The sequence below is a fragment of the Culex pipiens genome, chromosome 2, assembly GCF_016801865.2.
Source record: "Culex pipiens pallens isolate TS chromosome 2, TS_CPP_V2, whole genome shotgun sequence".
In the NCBI taxonomy this organism is placed as follows: Eukaryota; Metazoa; Arthropoda; class Insecta; order Diptera; family Culicidae; genus Culex; species Culex pipiens.
The window spans coordinates 220,146,803-220,162,709 of NC_068938.1; positions in this window are offsets into that span (position 1 = coordinate 220,146,803).

The window sequence follows — 15,907 nt, forward strand, 5'->3', positions numbered from 1 at the left end:
TTCAACAAAAGAATCAACAAAAGAATCAACAAAAGAATCAACAAAAGAATCAACAGAAGAATCAACAAATGAATCGAAAGAAGAATAAAAAAGTTATTGAAAGAATCAACAAAAGAATCAACAAAAGAATTAATAAAAGAATCAACAAAAGGATCGACAAAAGAAACATTAAAAGAATAAAAAAATCAACAAAAGAATCAACAAAAGAATCAACAAAAGAATCAAAGAAAGAATCAACAAAAGAATCAACAAAAGAATCAAAGAAAGAATCAATCAAAGAATTACCAATGGAATAAATAAAAGAATCAACAAAAGAAGCAACAAATGAAATAAGAAAAACAACTAAAGGTAATTCAAATGAAACGAGAAAAAAAATCAACATTTAAATTATTCAATCACCGCAAACCCTGGAAACTCAGAAAAAAACAGAGACCAGTACACCAAGTTCCACAGAATTTCTCCAGGATTGCTCCAGATTATTCCACAGAAGAAAGAATGAACCGCTAATTGATTAAATGGTAATTCCGTATTCCACTCACATCTTCATTCAACCCTCCCCCCCACCTCTCACGTCATTCACGTTATCAGATTATCACATCTCGTTCACCTTCTCTCTCTCTCTCTCTCTGTCTCTTGCTGGGAACAATTGTAATCGTTTTGTCGCCGGCATTCAACACGCGAGCAGAAGACAAGTAATGAATATGAAGTTGATTATAATTGCCACCAGGCATGGGTTCCGGGTGGATGGTTTTTATCCGGTGGCCGTTCCGGGATGACCTTTGCCCTCTGCTGTCGAAGTCAAGGAGGACGAAGCAAAAAAAAAGTGTGAAACTGTGGGCCGCAAAAAAAAGAAATGGTTCAACATATCCTTTTTGCGGCAGGGCAGGGGGAACACCGGGCAAAAACCGGAAGGAGATAAAAACAATTCACTGCAAATTTGCCGCCCTGGGTGTAATTTGATTTTCATACTGATTGCTTTTTATTGTAATGTGCTTTCGGGAGGTCCGTTTTTCCTTTTTAGCTGGAATATCTGGCAGAACACCAAGGGATGTGACCGCGCCACCGGCCAGAGAAAGGATGAACGTTCCCCTGAGGGTGAAGATTCTGCTTTTTTTGGTCGGTTTTCGGTTGTGGGTGTCCTTTGCCTAGCCACGATTTTCAACTTGTGGTTTCACGGAACGCTTGTCTGCGATTACATTTGCTCCTCTGCTGGCGCTCAGGGATTTTGCCCGAGAATTTTAAAGTAAAAAATTTTGAAATGATTGAGTGTCTTAAAAAAAAAGACAAACCTTTAAAATAATGTAAAATTTCAAAATTATGAAAATATTAAATTTCGTAACAAATCCAATACATCCTTCAACTCGGGACACACTGTCCTTCTTTCGCCATTCGAATGGTCCAGCTGGCCACAAGCAGATCGCCCCACCAGGATCCAGTGAGAAAGAGATCCCAAGTAGGAGGTGCCTCTATGATTCTGCTCTGCTATGATTCAAGCAAAACCGCATAATTACACTCTGGTTCGCTCATTACTTCTCATTTGTTATTGTTTGCTGCTGCTGGGGAGGGTGCGTTCCGAGTCTCGTTTTGGGCAGTCTTATTTTCAGCTTGGCTGGACCTCTGGCTGGAGATGGAGGCCGGGATAAAGATGAGGGCGATTTGCGGTTGATACGTCACTGATTAGCGGTTAAATAGTTGCTTTTCATATGGAAATGATAGGAAATTTGCTTTAATTCTCATTCTGCGATTTTAAGAATCAATGTTATTAGATGATCTTGTTTCTTGTTCTTGTTTCTTGTTTCTTGTTTCTTGTTTCTTGTTTCTTGTTTCTTGTTTCTTGTTTCTTGTTTCTTGTTTCTTGTTTCTTGTTTCTTGTTTCTTGTTTCTTGTTTCTTGTTTCTTGTTTCTTGTTTCTTGTTTCTTGTTTCTTGTTTCTTGTTTCTTGTTTCTTGTTTCTTGTTTCTTGTTTCTTGTTTCTTGTTTCTTGTTTCTTGTTTCTTGTTTCTTGTTTCTTGTTTCTTGTTTCTTGTTTCTTGTTTCTTGTTTCTTGTTTCTTGTTTCTTGTTTCTTGTTTCTTGTTTCTTGTTTCTTGTTTCTTGTTTCTTGTTTCTTGTTTCTTGTTTCTTGTTTCTTGTTTCTTGTTTCTTGTTTCTTGTTTCTTGTTTCTTGTTTCTTGTTTCTTGTTTCTTGTTTCTTGTTTCTTGTTTCTTGTTTCTTGTTTCTTGTTTCTTGTTTCTTGTTTCTTGTTTCTTGTTTCTTGTTTCTTGTTTCTTGTTTCTTGTTTCTTGTTTCTTGTTTCTTGTTTCTTGTTTCTTGTTTCTTGTTTCTTGTTTCTTGTTTCTTGTTTCTTGTTTCTTGTTTCTTGTTTCTTGTTTCTTGTTTCTTGTTTCTTGTTTCTTGTTTCTTGTTTCTTTTTTCTTGTTTCTTGATTCGTGTTCTTGTTTTAAACGATTGATTTTTTTTTAAAATAGACTTTCTTTTAAAACAGTGATATCAAATTGTATAAAATCAGTAAATTTTGTTCAACTCTTTCATAATCTCTAATATTTACTCTCACTTTATCCATTCACCCTTAAAAAGGCAATCAAAATCAAAATTGTTTTCGGACTTTTTGACTTCCTCAACTTGCAAAGGGCACGTCCACCCTCCCTCGTTTCTCTTCCACCATCATAATATTATGATTTGAATATTTGATACAAATTTGATAAGTTGGGCATGACATTCGATGAATATTGAATGATGATGAATTATGCTTTATGCTGGTTTTGCTTGCCTTCTCCGCTGCTCGACGGATGTGATGCTGAGGGCCGATAAGTGGGCAAGGTTGATTCGATCATCCACCAGCTGGGCTCACGACCAGAATCCCAACTATGCACACCACACATGTGTGTGTTCATGTAGTACTCATGGTTACACTCTCAGTATGTTCCGTCGAAAACCGTCGAAAGGTGGGCTTGTTTGTGGACCACCACCATCACATGGCCACCGAGACGACCGGTGGGGACGGACCCAGTTGGGTTAATTTGATTTATTTGCTGTGAAACGAACGCTTTGGCCATGACGTTCTGCTTCCGTTGGACTTTGGTCCTCCCCCCCCTGGAAGGACATCTGCTGTTGGTGCAGTTTGGCGCTGCAGAATGTGGGTCATCAATCAAACTGGTTTGCTGGCGAGTTTTCGGGCGAGAAGTGGAGAAAACATTTACAACCCAAATTAGGTTACGGAAATCGATGGCAGTTTGAACTATTGACTGGCAGTTTGCAAATTGAATTATCGACGAATGACGGAGAGCATCAGCATTGCTGGTTGGAACTGAGTGGTTTTTTAAGGTCTCTAATTTGAACTAACATTATGTATAATGTTTATGAGTTAACTTTGCATAATCCTGAATACGCTCCAATTGTCAGAATTTCATTTTAGTGAATTTCCTGCGAAAGAATATAGTTGTAGATTTTGAGTATAAATGAAACCATGGAGACACCTGGCTTCTTAGAACGGAATCTTATCATTTGTACCTCTAATTCACAATTTTATTCTTTCGCTAGAAATTCACTGCCATTTTCATCCCTCGCTGAAAAGTCACCTACAACAACATCCGTGCAGGCCAGAAAATGAAAACATGTCCCGCCTAGAGCTAGGCAGCCGATCTGCTATATAGATAAGCGCATAGCACAACATAACCTAACCGGTTGACAAAAAAACCAGCTTGAAAAATCGATGTGCTGCGACACACCGGCCTAAACGTGACAAAAAGGTGCATGAATAGATTATTTAGATTTTTATAAATAAATTCCTGTGTTACTCTCGTCCCTATCCGTGAAAAGTAACAACAAAAACAACACCTCTCCCGCCTCGAATCGGTTCAAAATCGGGAAGCTGCCCCACGAGAGCGATCGTGCTTCGGCTGTCAGCTGACGGTCGCTCGTGTTCAACTCAGCAAGCCATGCGAGCACCACTCTGTTGCTGTCGTGTTCGAGGAGGACGCCCTCCCGAATGCAATTCAGCGCTGAGACCACTCGGCAACTTCCGGCAATCCAACGACGACGACGACGCCGACGATGACAGCAAAAAGAAAAACAAACCGGAACCATTCAGCTGGCTCGTGCCGGCACCAACTGTCAAACTGACACACCGCACGCGAGAAGGGGAGGTTTTGGGGGTCGCCGCAGCAGTGCGCAGGTCCCGCCGACCATGGAGTTTGTCAGCTGCCAGTGTCAGAGCAAGGGGGGCCTGGTCAAGAGCATGGCGGGGTTAAGGGTCACGTGGGAGAGAGAGAGGGTGGGACCTGCTGGAATCGAAGAAGATAACCAACCATGTCTCGTGTCTCTGAATGTTGTTGTTGGAGGTTTTTGTTGCTGGATCCAAGAGGGCCTTGTGATTGCGCGTGGGAACGAACCGAGGAATATTTTTGGTGGTGAAATGGACTGCTGAGAGGATGTGAAATTGAGCGTTTGGGGTCTTAAATGGCTGTTCAAAAAGTTCATTCTATTAAATGCTCCTTCAACTTGACTAATTTTGTTCCAATGCACCTAACAAATTTTATTCTAATGCAGCATTATAATTTGAAAAATCAAAATTTTGAACTCTTATACACTTGCTTCTGTTCATCCTGTAGTCCATCTGAACATTTTGTTTTATGAAGTTGTATTCAAAATAATAGGGTTAAATTATAATGACTTTACGGTCAAAAAGGGAGAAATACAAAAGTGTTGTATATTGCTGGAATGGTCTTATCATATGAGCTTTATTTTAAATTTAAAACAGAAAATTATCATTATCAAGTCTAATGACTTCTCAATTTCGCCAAATGATTTGAAAAGCATTACATTTGATTGAAACAGAGTTTGATTCTTGCCCAAATGCCTTTTTCTTCTTTTAGCAAAATATTTACTTGAAATCTTTTTTGCATACGATCCATACGAAAACATTATATGTATTTCATATTTCACAACTAAATAAGCTCATGACCAAAAACTGCTTTCTCTAGAAATGACCCAAAAGTCATTTAAATATTTTTTGCAATTTTTTTGAACAATTGCCTTCAAGATGCAACCTTAGGAAATTTCAGTTCTAGAGAGCAATCCTTCATTATATTTAAATTAACATCTTTTTTTTACAGCTCGTTTTAATTGGAAAACCTTTTGGCAATTGATTGTACTCTGAATAGAATGAAATTGATTTAATCGCTAGCTTTTCAAGTTTTATTTAAAACAATTTTAATGTTTGTTTTTTGCTTGAATGAACTTCTTTATACCGATTTTATGCCAAATAAATTATGTCCATAAGAGCTGTTTTGCATCATTTGCATCCCACAAAAACAGCATGAAAAAAAAACAAAAGTCGATTTTCGCAAAAACAACTTTTTTGAAAAAAATCATAACTCCCCGCAATTTTAACCGATTTTAATTGCCTTATACGCAAATAAAAGATGATAAGTTGGCTTTTCAAAGAAAAGTAGTGAGAAGTTTCAAAAATATAGCCTAACATATCAAAAGGGCGTTTGAAACTTTAAAATGCCGTTTTGACGGTTTCTGGACCAAAAAGACTACGTCTAGAAATATTTTTAGCGGATTCCACGGACATTTTAATGTAGAATACTAAAAAAAGGGAGGAGTTTATTAACAGGATTACGAGATATGATTTTCTGAAAATAAAATCCGTGCTTTTCGACGCGCCGCGCGCAAAAACAGGAAAATGACGAAATCGGCAAAAAAAACAACTTTTTTCACTAAAATTGCGATAACTTTAAAATTTCAGGGATGACCTATACATGTCTGGGTACCTACCAAATTACGACCACCCTAACACGGCTAATGGCCAAACAAAAAAAAATACGGTTCTAATTATTTCGGCCAGGGACCCCCAGAAAAATTTTGAGCCCGATCCGAGCACTTTTGTTTTTTTTTTCATGCTGTGTTCGTGGGGAATCGCTGTACAACTAAAAAAGTAGACTTTAAAATCCGTTTTTTGAGAATTCATTTTCTGACCGATTTGGTTTCTTTAGCTTAGTTGTGGGTTATGATAAGGAACTAATCGGTGCACGGAAATACATTGTTTATATCACTTTTGGCTTTACCCCTTAGGCTATTTTTTTTGTTATGCTTTGGTGGATCAAAACTGCAATTTTTTATTTATAATGTCATGAAGGACGGATCACATGATTTTTTCAAAAAGGTGAATTTTGAAGCTGAAGTTCGTCAGGTCAAATTTGATTTATGATAGAGTGCACTTATTTTGACTTACAGTCATCCCACAAATTTTTGCTGATTTCAGCGTGACGTACTTTATGGATGAAGCCTTGTATAATTTTTGAAAAATCTCTTTTATGGATGTTTTCGATGACAACAAATTGCATATTTTGAGCTATGGCCCAAGTTGATCAAAATTCATTTAAAAGTGTTGCCAATTAAAAAATATTTTTGAATTGTTTTTTGAATTTCTTGAAGATCTGAAAATATTTTTAAAGGTGATGAAAAACTTTCACAAAGTTTTCACAATTTTTGGTAGCTGAGAATCTAGGGCTAATTGGCATTTTTTTTCAAAAGCGTTTGAAATTTTAATAGAAATATTAATTAAATCAACTGAAAAAATGGCAAAACAACATTTTTCCACGTTGTTTATTATGTTAAGCTTGATTGAGCTAGCATAAAAATACGTTCAATTCCAGTAAAATGTCAGTATACATTCCAGACTCGATTATCCGAAAACTTTTGAAAAAATTCACTTCGGTTAATATAATCTTTGGATAATCAAGTCACGAATTTTTTTTTCGTTGCCTTTTTTTCAGATTTGACGAGCTACTCAATAGTGATTCCAAGATGGCGACCAAAATGGCGGTGATGAAATATAGTGAAAATGCTTTTGGTGATTTAAAAGGCCATCAACCATTCAAATTTGACTAAAATTGGGTTCCAGAACTCGAATTTGATGAGCAAGGAAATGAAAAAAAACTTTTTTTGGTTTATGATTCCATTATCCAAAGTCCTATATTAAACCTGCGGATAGTCAAAATTTAAGATAATTGAGTCTGGACTGTACAGTATCGCCAAGAGTTTTGGGTTTGCAAAAAAGCCTTGAAATTTCGTTTATTTTAAGAAATGATAACAAATCAACAAGTGAACATTGTATTTGTCAAAACTTTTTTCATTGAAATGTAGTTCCGATTTTTCTCCCTTTTCAAACGTTCCTACAAAAATGTTACAAAAACATTGTTGTTAACATTTCCAAAATCAACATCACTCCGTTGCAACAACTTTTGGCGCGAAACAACCAAAAGTGAGTACTGTCCACTCAGCTCAGCTGAGTTCGGCTACGCTGCTCAAAACCGAAAACATTCCGATGCTCCCCTGATGTTTTTCTCCCCGAATCGGGGAGCAGCACTCAATAGCTCAGGTTGCATCGTCGCGCGATGCTGTGAGTTCCATCGTTTATGATTTAACCGTGGAAAAATTTAATGTTTTGGAGTTGTTTTAAGCTGATTTTGTGGATTTTGTTGGAAATTTGGTTAATTTTTATAGCAATTTCAAATCGATCGTGATTTTGGAAGAATATCGTCAATTTTAAACTGACAGCATTTCAGGACAACTAGATGAGTGGCGGCACACCACTTCCGCATGCTACGATTTTGGGGAACTCGGACACGGGGTGACTCAGTGGGGTAGGCTCCCCACAGGCAGGTGCACGCGTGGGTGGTAGGTCCTGGCGGTGGTCTGAAGAGGACACACATCGGGCCCAGACTGCCTGTCTGTGCGGACGACCGTTTCGGAGCTCCGTGCCGTTTGGGAAGATGTGCAAGCAGTTTATCGCGACCGACCAACGTGGCAAGACCCGTTTTCTGTGCGTGGCGTGGCGTGTTTGTCCTCTCTATGCTGTGGGTGAAGTGGTTCTTCTGGCCCCTGTTGTACACTAGCTGGACTAATCTGGCCGGAGGTGCATCCAATTAACTGCAGTTTGATCCGAACGGTCCTGGCATCCTGAAGGGCCATTTCGTACGCCGCGCGGTCAAGTGTTGTGTTAAGGTGAAGATTTGTGTTTGTGTTTTTGTGAAGTGAACAGTTGGAGTAGATTAAGTGATCAGTTCGACATATCAGTTTCTGAGTACATTAGAAGTGGATATTATCCGACCCACCCCCTTAGTATAGTCAATCCGTCCCTCCTAGTCGTGTAGATACCGATGAGTTAGACTTAGTGTTTTAGCTCGAATTTCTGTACATTACTTCATCCCGAGAGGATAATCCTTTGTAGATTAATCAGGCTTAGAGCAAGAGCTAAGCTAAGCTCACTTCATTTTGAAAACGGTTGTGATTGTTGGTCCGAGATATCTAAAGTCCTCTTTGGTAGAGAACCATTTGTCGTCCTTCGACCCCAAAACGAGGACGGTTAGTTCAAGTGTCCCCCCTCCCCCCACGTCATCCCTGCCTGTCTAGAAGGTTCGTTAAAAGAAAAACCTCGCTCAAAGTTAGTGTAAGAAGTGAGAGTGTGCTTGAAAATAATTTAAACGCCGCGGCGACGACGTCGAAAGGCGCAACGCAAAAAAGGTCCTCGTGAAAGTGAACCATAAATTCAAAACAGTGGAAAGAAATCAAGTGACAGTGTTGCTGGCTTTTGCCCCGTCGTTTCGAGTTTTTCCTTTTGAAGCCGTTAAACGTCGCGACTCGTGGACAACGTTCGTTTCATGTTTTGCCACCCCCCACCACTTCGTGCAGTAGACTGTCTAATCTGGTAAAATATTGTTACTTGCATCGAAACCTTCGCCGTCGAAGCAACCTGGTCGAAAAGTCAAATAAAGCAATAATACTGTGGCAAAAAAAGAAAGTCGTGTGAAAACTGAACCTTTTAGCTATTTAGCTGCCACTTCCAGTCGAGTGAAGCTCTCTCTAAAACACTGTAAACACGTAATAGTCCTCGAAATAAAATAAAAACACGAAAAACAACCCCCCTCTCTCTCTTCCATAACAAACCGTGAAAAAATCCAAAATCGTGAACGGAAGAAAAACTATCATCGCGCGGCGCGCCAAACCCAAGAAGAGCGCTCGAAGCAACCCAAGACGACAAGTGTGAACAAGCACGAGCCGGCAGTCTCAAAGGTTTTTTTTTGTGTTTGCAACGGTTGCTGCGATTTTCCAACCGAGAAGAAAAAAAAACACAGAAGGGATTCGCGCCAAGCGTAAAGAGGGAAATCTCACGAAGAGCAAAAGAGGAGGTAAGTGTGATGATGACGAGCGAACCGTGAAAGAAGGTGGTCGAGATTTCCGAGCGACGTTCCGAAAGGGGTTGGTTTTTCTCGAGCGATTTGGCCACTTTTGGGTTACACTAGCGGGTGGAGGAGGAGATCTTGCTATTTCTCTCTTTCCGTTTGTAAATCTTCACACCGAAGCGAACCCAAGCCGTAAAACACGAGAGGGTTTGATTTATTCGGGTGATTAGGTTGGGGGATGAGCATCGGAACCGTTTTCGAACGGGATTTGTTTTGCTTTTGAGAAGAAGGTGATGATTGGTTTTTTAATTTTATTGTTTCATCTGATATATCCTAGAGTTTGTGACTCAGTCAATGCATATAAACATCACATAACTATTAATAATGATTTCAGTTTGAAAGAAGAGTGGAAGCTTTCCAGCATTAGAATGTATTTTACTTTATACAGTTTAGACAGGATTATCCGAAGACCTCGAAATTAAAACAATTCAGAAAATCAAATCCCAAAAAAAATATTACAGTCAAGGCTCGATTATCCGAAGCCACGACTATCTGATATTTAGATATCCGAGGTTTCGATTATCCTAAGGTTTGTTAAGACTTTGGATTTCACTGACCTACAAAAAATGACAAAAATGACTGCGCAGGCTCAACTCGATATCCTGGTTTTTAAGTGAAGATGTCAAAACTACTTAGTAGCACCAACATTAGAAAAAAATGTGGCGGTCATGCCATTACACACTTTTTTCTTATTGTTGGTAACACTGCGTAATTTTGACATTTTGGGCGTTCACCATTCGTACGCCATTTTAACTTACAAATCTGGATAGTTTGGGGTCCACAGGAGCGCAAATAAATTCTGTAGGCCAGTGTAATCGAATCATGCTTTGAAAAAAAATCATATTTTTTTAATTTATTTCTTTTAACATTAAATTTCACTTGAATGACTCCATTTTAGTCAAATTTGAATAACCAAAATTTGCATTTGATGCATTTTCTCATCATTTCCGGGTGAGAGCGTTCTTTACTTTACTCTTTTTCTCTTTTTAGTTTGTACTTTGGTCGCTTTCGTTTCCTTTTGTTTATTTTTTAATTATTTTAACTGAATTTAAACAGTATTATATCATTAGTCATACAGAAGCGGATCGCACGCGACAGTTTTCATTTATTACTCATTTTGCTCACAGCATGGCCGGTTCCGTGATATTCAGTTTGAGTCTCGTGTTCGGTCGGTTCGATTCAGTGTTCAAGCATGTTTGTTCGAAATTTTTGCAAATATTTTCTTTGATTCAGTCTTTTCACAGCCGGCTGTCTAAGCCTGAATCAGTTTAAATTCAACAAAGTATTTAATTAAACATTAATTTTCTCTGTAGCAGCATCAGATGATTGCCTAGTGATTAATTTTGAACACCTTTAAAATAAAATTGACAATTATTAAACGGGAACTGTCTCTATAGCAGCATCCAATTGCTTGCCTTGGAATAAAACTAAAACCCTCAAACACATTATACCATTGGTCACAACGCTTGCAAGAGTGTATCCTAGACATTATACCTACCCAAAAACCGTCCAACCCCAAGCGAAACTAACTTGGGGACACCGTGGAAATTTTCCCTTGTCCCCTTAAAAAAAAAGTGGTGCATCAATACTTCTCGTCTTCCAAATCCCTTTCCTTGTCCCTGGTGCGCGGTGGAGATGGGAGCGGCCGGCAATGGACGGCTGTCATGGTGGTGAGAATCTGGTTCAGGTGGAATTGGTTTTATTCCCAATTATCAATCATATGCAACTTGGGCTTAGACAATCTTCACATCACATGGCGAAATCCAGGCTACAATCCGCTAAAATGAGCTAAAATCGCTAAAAACAGCGAAGCGAAATGCATTTCTGGAGTTTTTTTTTAAGGTCCAATTAACCAAATTTTCAATTTATGCTTTTGGGTGTTTTTAATACCCCTGACTCAAGGCGGTTTTAAAAACACACAAAAAGCAAAAACTGGAAATTTGGTTTATTGGATCTTTTTTTTTAAAAAAAAACTCCAGATCTTCTCATCATTTCATGAACGCCATGTTAGCCGCCATCTTGAATAAAAAAATTGGGTTTACTTCAAAGTAGCTTAGGGGTCTTTGTTAGGTTTGGAATCATCCAAGGTTTTCGGATATTCGAGTCTAGACTATATGAAACTCATAGCTCATATTTTGAACAATCACATAAACAAAGATATATTCTTAAATAAATGCTGATTAATTCGAGAAATAATGATACAAAAATCCAAAATTGTTTCAACCTTGAACACAATATTAAAACAAATTTTGTGGAAAAATACGTTAATATTCAATTGTATCAATTGTTCCCGTAATATCAAAGATATTAAAATGTTTTAATTATATCTTGCTGCACCAGATTCTGGTTGATTTTATCTTTTCTTAATGAAATAAAACATTACAAAATATATATATTCTTTTTAAATATACTCATTTTATTTATAATTCGCGCAAAATATCAAGTACTGATTTTAAATCAAACACCCTTCATCTTTCTTGCTTGCTTTAAAATCAAATTGAAATATACTTTATTGTTATGTTGTTCGATTCAAGTTTAAGGCCAAATTAAAAAAAAACTTGTATAAGACACGTTGGTAAAAATGGATGAATAATTATGTTGGCAAAATAAAACATTAAACTATAGGTAATTTTACTTTATATTTTCTTGAAAAAAAATTTTTAAGTATTTAAATTTTAACGACAAAAGTTTTAAAAAATATAACACGAAATGTAAAAATAAAAAAGTGCATCAAATTAAACAAATAAATTTAAAATGTCATTTTTTTTCTAAATTATGTTTTTATTTAAAATTGACTTATATTGTTGATTTTTAAAGTCTTTTGTGAAATAAGGAAGAGAAGATTGATAATTAAAAAATGTTCAAACACAATTTGCAAAACTAAAAAGTTGAATCAGGCTTGTTTATAAAATAATAGAAAAATATATTCTAAAATAAACTCGCTTGAAAGTTAACAACGGGTGAGCAGTGAGCAGCAGATTGGATCAACTACCCAGTTGTCAACCTGGATAAGGAAAATAAATAAGGCTGGTACAAATATTTTTACAAGTTTTTTTCACCCCCCCCCCCCCCCTTCAAAATTGGCCCGAAAAATCAGGGGGCAAAAAATATTTTTACAATAAACTTCAAAATTTTAATGAAAATTCAAGTGCAACCAGCTGAAATTACATTAAAATACATTCTTCTGCGTTTAAAATCATTTTTAGCATGTTTATTAAAAAAATCTTAAGATTTTTTGAAAATTTTCGATGCAAAATCTTTTTTTTCGATACAATTTTTGTTTTTGTCAGATTTTAGATTTTTTGAAAATTAATGATTGCAAAACAACTGAACTAGTGTAAAATGCATTTTAAAACACTTTTTTCATTTAAATGGGAAGACTATAGCTTGTTATTTAAATTTTTATATTTTTTTTTATTAAAGATCATCCGGCATTAAGAACTCAAATAACTTGATTTGGTATTTTTGCAAAATACAAGCATCAACATCTTCATTAAAGTTTTGAGTTTTTGTTGAAAGATGATGAACTAACAAGTAGTTAAAATATTTTTTTGCAATTCCATCGTGAAACTATTACTTTTCCTGTCATTCTTGAACGACGAAATAGCCTACTTTTCTGTACCAAAAATAACAGAATCGAATAGCAACACTTTTCAAAATAAATGCTGAAAAGTTCTACTTTTCAGCACTCAAGTTGAACTTTTCAGCACTTGTTTTGAAAAGTAACACTTTTCAACATTTTTTTTGATTTAAATGATTTTTTGACAAAATACATGAAAATTTGACATAAAATTTCACTCAGTGTGTGTTTTTTGGAATTGCAAAAAATGTTGTATAGAACTCGTTGCAAAACTTGATTTTTTCAGCACTCTTCGTATTTATCCAACTCGGTGAACCTCGTTGGATAAATATACGACTCGTGCTGAAAAATCCTCTTTTTGCAACTTGTTGCATAAACTACTATTATTACATTATTTTCAAATGCTTGGTACAATATTTCAGTGTGTCTTGCACATAGTTAGTGTTGAATATAATAAGTTGGTCCAAAAATTCATATTAAGTCTTTACTTCTCTGGAGCTCCTCAACAGGAAGCAACCAGTTCAACGGAAAAGAGCAAGGAAGAAAGGAAGTCCCCCTAGTTAGTTAGTTCTCAGTCATTTTACTCAGTCTGGTCTGACCTACTCGTTTTGTCAGCCACCAGCTGACTCATCCGTCACCGTGTCTGTCGTGTATTGTCTGCCAGCTGAGCTCATTTTCAGTTTTTGCTGCAAATTTCACTTTTGTCCCAAGTACAGTGCAGCACGTGATGATGACAGGAAATGTTAATGAAAATTGCTTCGTTTAACTTAAATTATTTATTTTTTTCATTTATAAAATTGAAAAACAGATCGAACTTTTAAAAGAAATTGATGAATATTTCCAAAATTGCACTTCAACTTTCAACAAGCTAACACCTTTTCCAAATGCGATCTCATCAAAAACTTAATTTCGAGCAATTTGCAATTGGATGTGCAAATTTTTCACGCTCTTCACTCACGTCCTGAAGCATTTCCCGCTTTTTTCCACAGAACAAAAAAAAAAAAGAAAGAAAACTGCTGCCACCGGCCAATCTTCGTTCCTTTCGTTAGCATATTTCAACTTTTCTTGGCCATCCCAAATTGTGCACATTGACGAATTCCGCAGCAGCCAACAACTGGTCCTCGGTCGTCGTCAGCTCGCTGTGTGAGATACTTTTTCAACACACTATTCTCTAGCACTCGCTGCTGACGTTCCTCCTTTCATTTTCTGATTTCTGTTGAACCAACTGAGCCACATTCGTTGCATAAATGAATGAATGAATGAATGAGTGAGTGAAGAATAGCTGAATGGGGAGCGAAATGCAGCTCAACCAACAAGCACTGCTCAGCCGTTTTTTCTCCTCGTCATCCTCTTCAGTTGGAGAAAAAAAAAAGTCGAAAGAATCCACGGAAGTGCAAAGATGAGCCGCGGGTGGAAAAATGCTTTTCCTGTTCCCGGCGTGGCACTCCGTTTTCCCACGACGACAGCAACAGCATTCGTGGAGTGTGGACCCTTTTTTCATTATTATTTTTTCCAGCGACGTCGTCGTCGAGAGGCTAGGAAGTGCCTTTCTTCCGTCTTCATTTGAATTTCGTCCGTTGTGACTTTGCGCGAGCTGAAGAGGTTAGGGTATCAGAAGGAATATTGGGAAAATTAACCTTGTTGGATTTTAAATGATTTTTTTTAATGACATAATTTTAAATTTTGATTTGATAAATGTTTTTTATAAATTGTTTCTTTGAAGCAACAATGAAATGGTTCTTTCTTTATTTGGAGCTAATTATTTTTATTAGAACAATCAACAATTAAAATGAGTAGTTGAATGAAAGTTTGTCCATGCATTGCTTATGTGAATAAGAGCAGTTTTGCATAGTTATTTTTTCAATACAAGTTTCCCAACAATTTTGGGGGCTGGTCATACAAAATGGTTGTGTAAATGTGTGAAATTGTGTATAATGCGAAGGGATTTACTTATTTATTTAGTGTCTTAGGACGTTTCGTAAAAAATAGGTACACGGAAAAAATCCGATTTCTTATTTTCATTTTTATCACAAAAAATCCCAAAATTCGTTTTTCTTGAAATTTTTAGATATGTTTACAGGAATAAAAAAGTCATCTTCTGAGACATAGTGCGTAAATAAAAAAAACGAAAAACTGGACAAAAAGCTTTTAAGAATCTTTTATTGAAGCAAAATCAAATTAACAATAAAAGTTCTTTTTTTATATTCACCGTTTGAAGTTATAGGTACTTTTAGGTATACATTTTCGTTTTCTTTTCGTTCTTTTACTTAAAAATCTTCTTGAAAGAAAAGCATCCATGAAAAAAATATTTTCCTGAAATTTTCATTCTGGCACTTTCTGAGATGCAGCCTCATAAAAACTTCGAATAGTTGAAAAATCTTTTATAAAAATATGATTTGGTTTAAACAATGAAATTAGAAAAATATCTATTTGTAAATCTTTATTAATGTAAAGCTTGATTTTATTTTTTTAGCTTAAATTAAATTATTGAAAAGATAAAAAAAATCATTAACCGGACCAATAGTTTCCGAGATATCGTCAGTTAAAAATTACAAGCTAATTAGGTGACACTTAGGATTGATAATCTCATTCCGAGATACAGATTTCTACATATTTTTATACTTATTTTGTATAACAAGCCTGCAAAATTTAATGGAGATTTTAATGGCTTCTTTGGTATAGATCAGCGATTCTCAACGGTGGTACCGGGCCTACTTGATTTACATGGCAGGGGGTACCGGCCTAGAAGAAGGTTGAGAATCGTTGGTATAGATGATGCACAGACAATGTTTCATCTAAATCAGAAAATAGAAAATTCAATTACTCAAAAAGATGCAAAAACAAAAAACCAAAATGGATAAAATTTAAAAAAAATTCTTGGGGAAGTTGGAATTTTTTGAAAATTGGAGCGAATCGTGACACTTATTGCGAAGTACGAAAATTTAAAAAAAAATGCAATGACTTGTTATTTTTTTTAACTTTTATTTTTTAAAGTTATTCATGAATTCTAAATTTATGTATGTTTTTATAGTGAAATTGGCTCAGGAGCTCTAATTAAAAAAAATGTAAGGCAAAA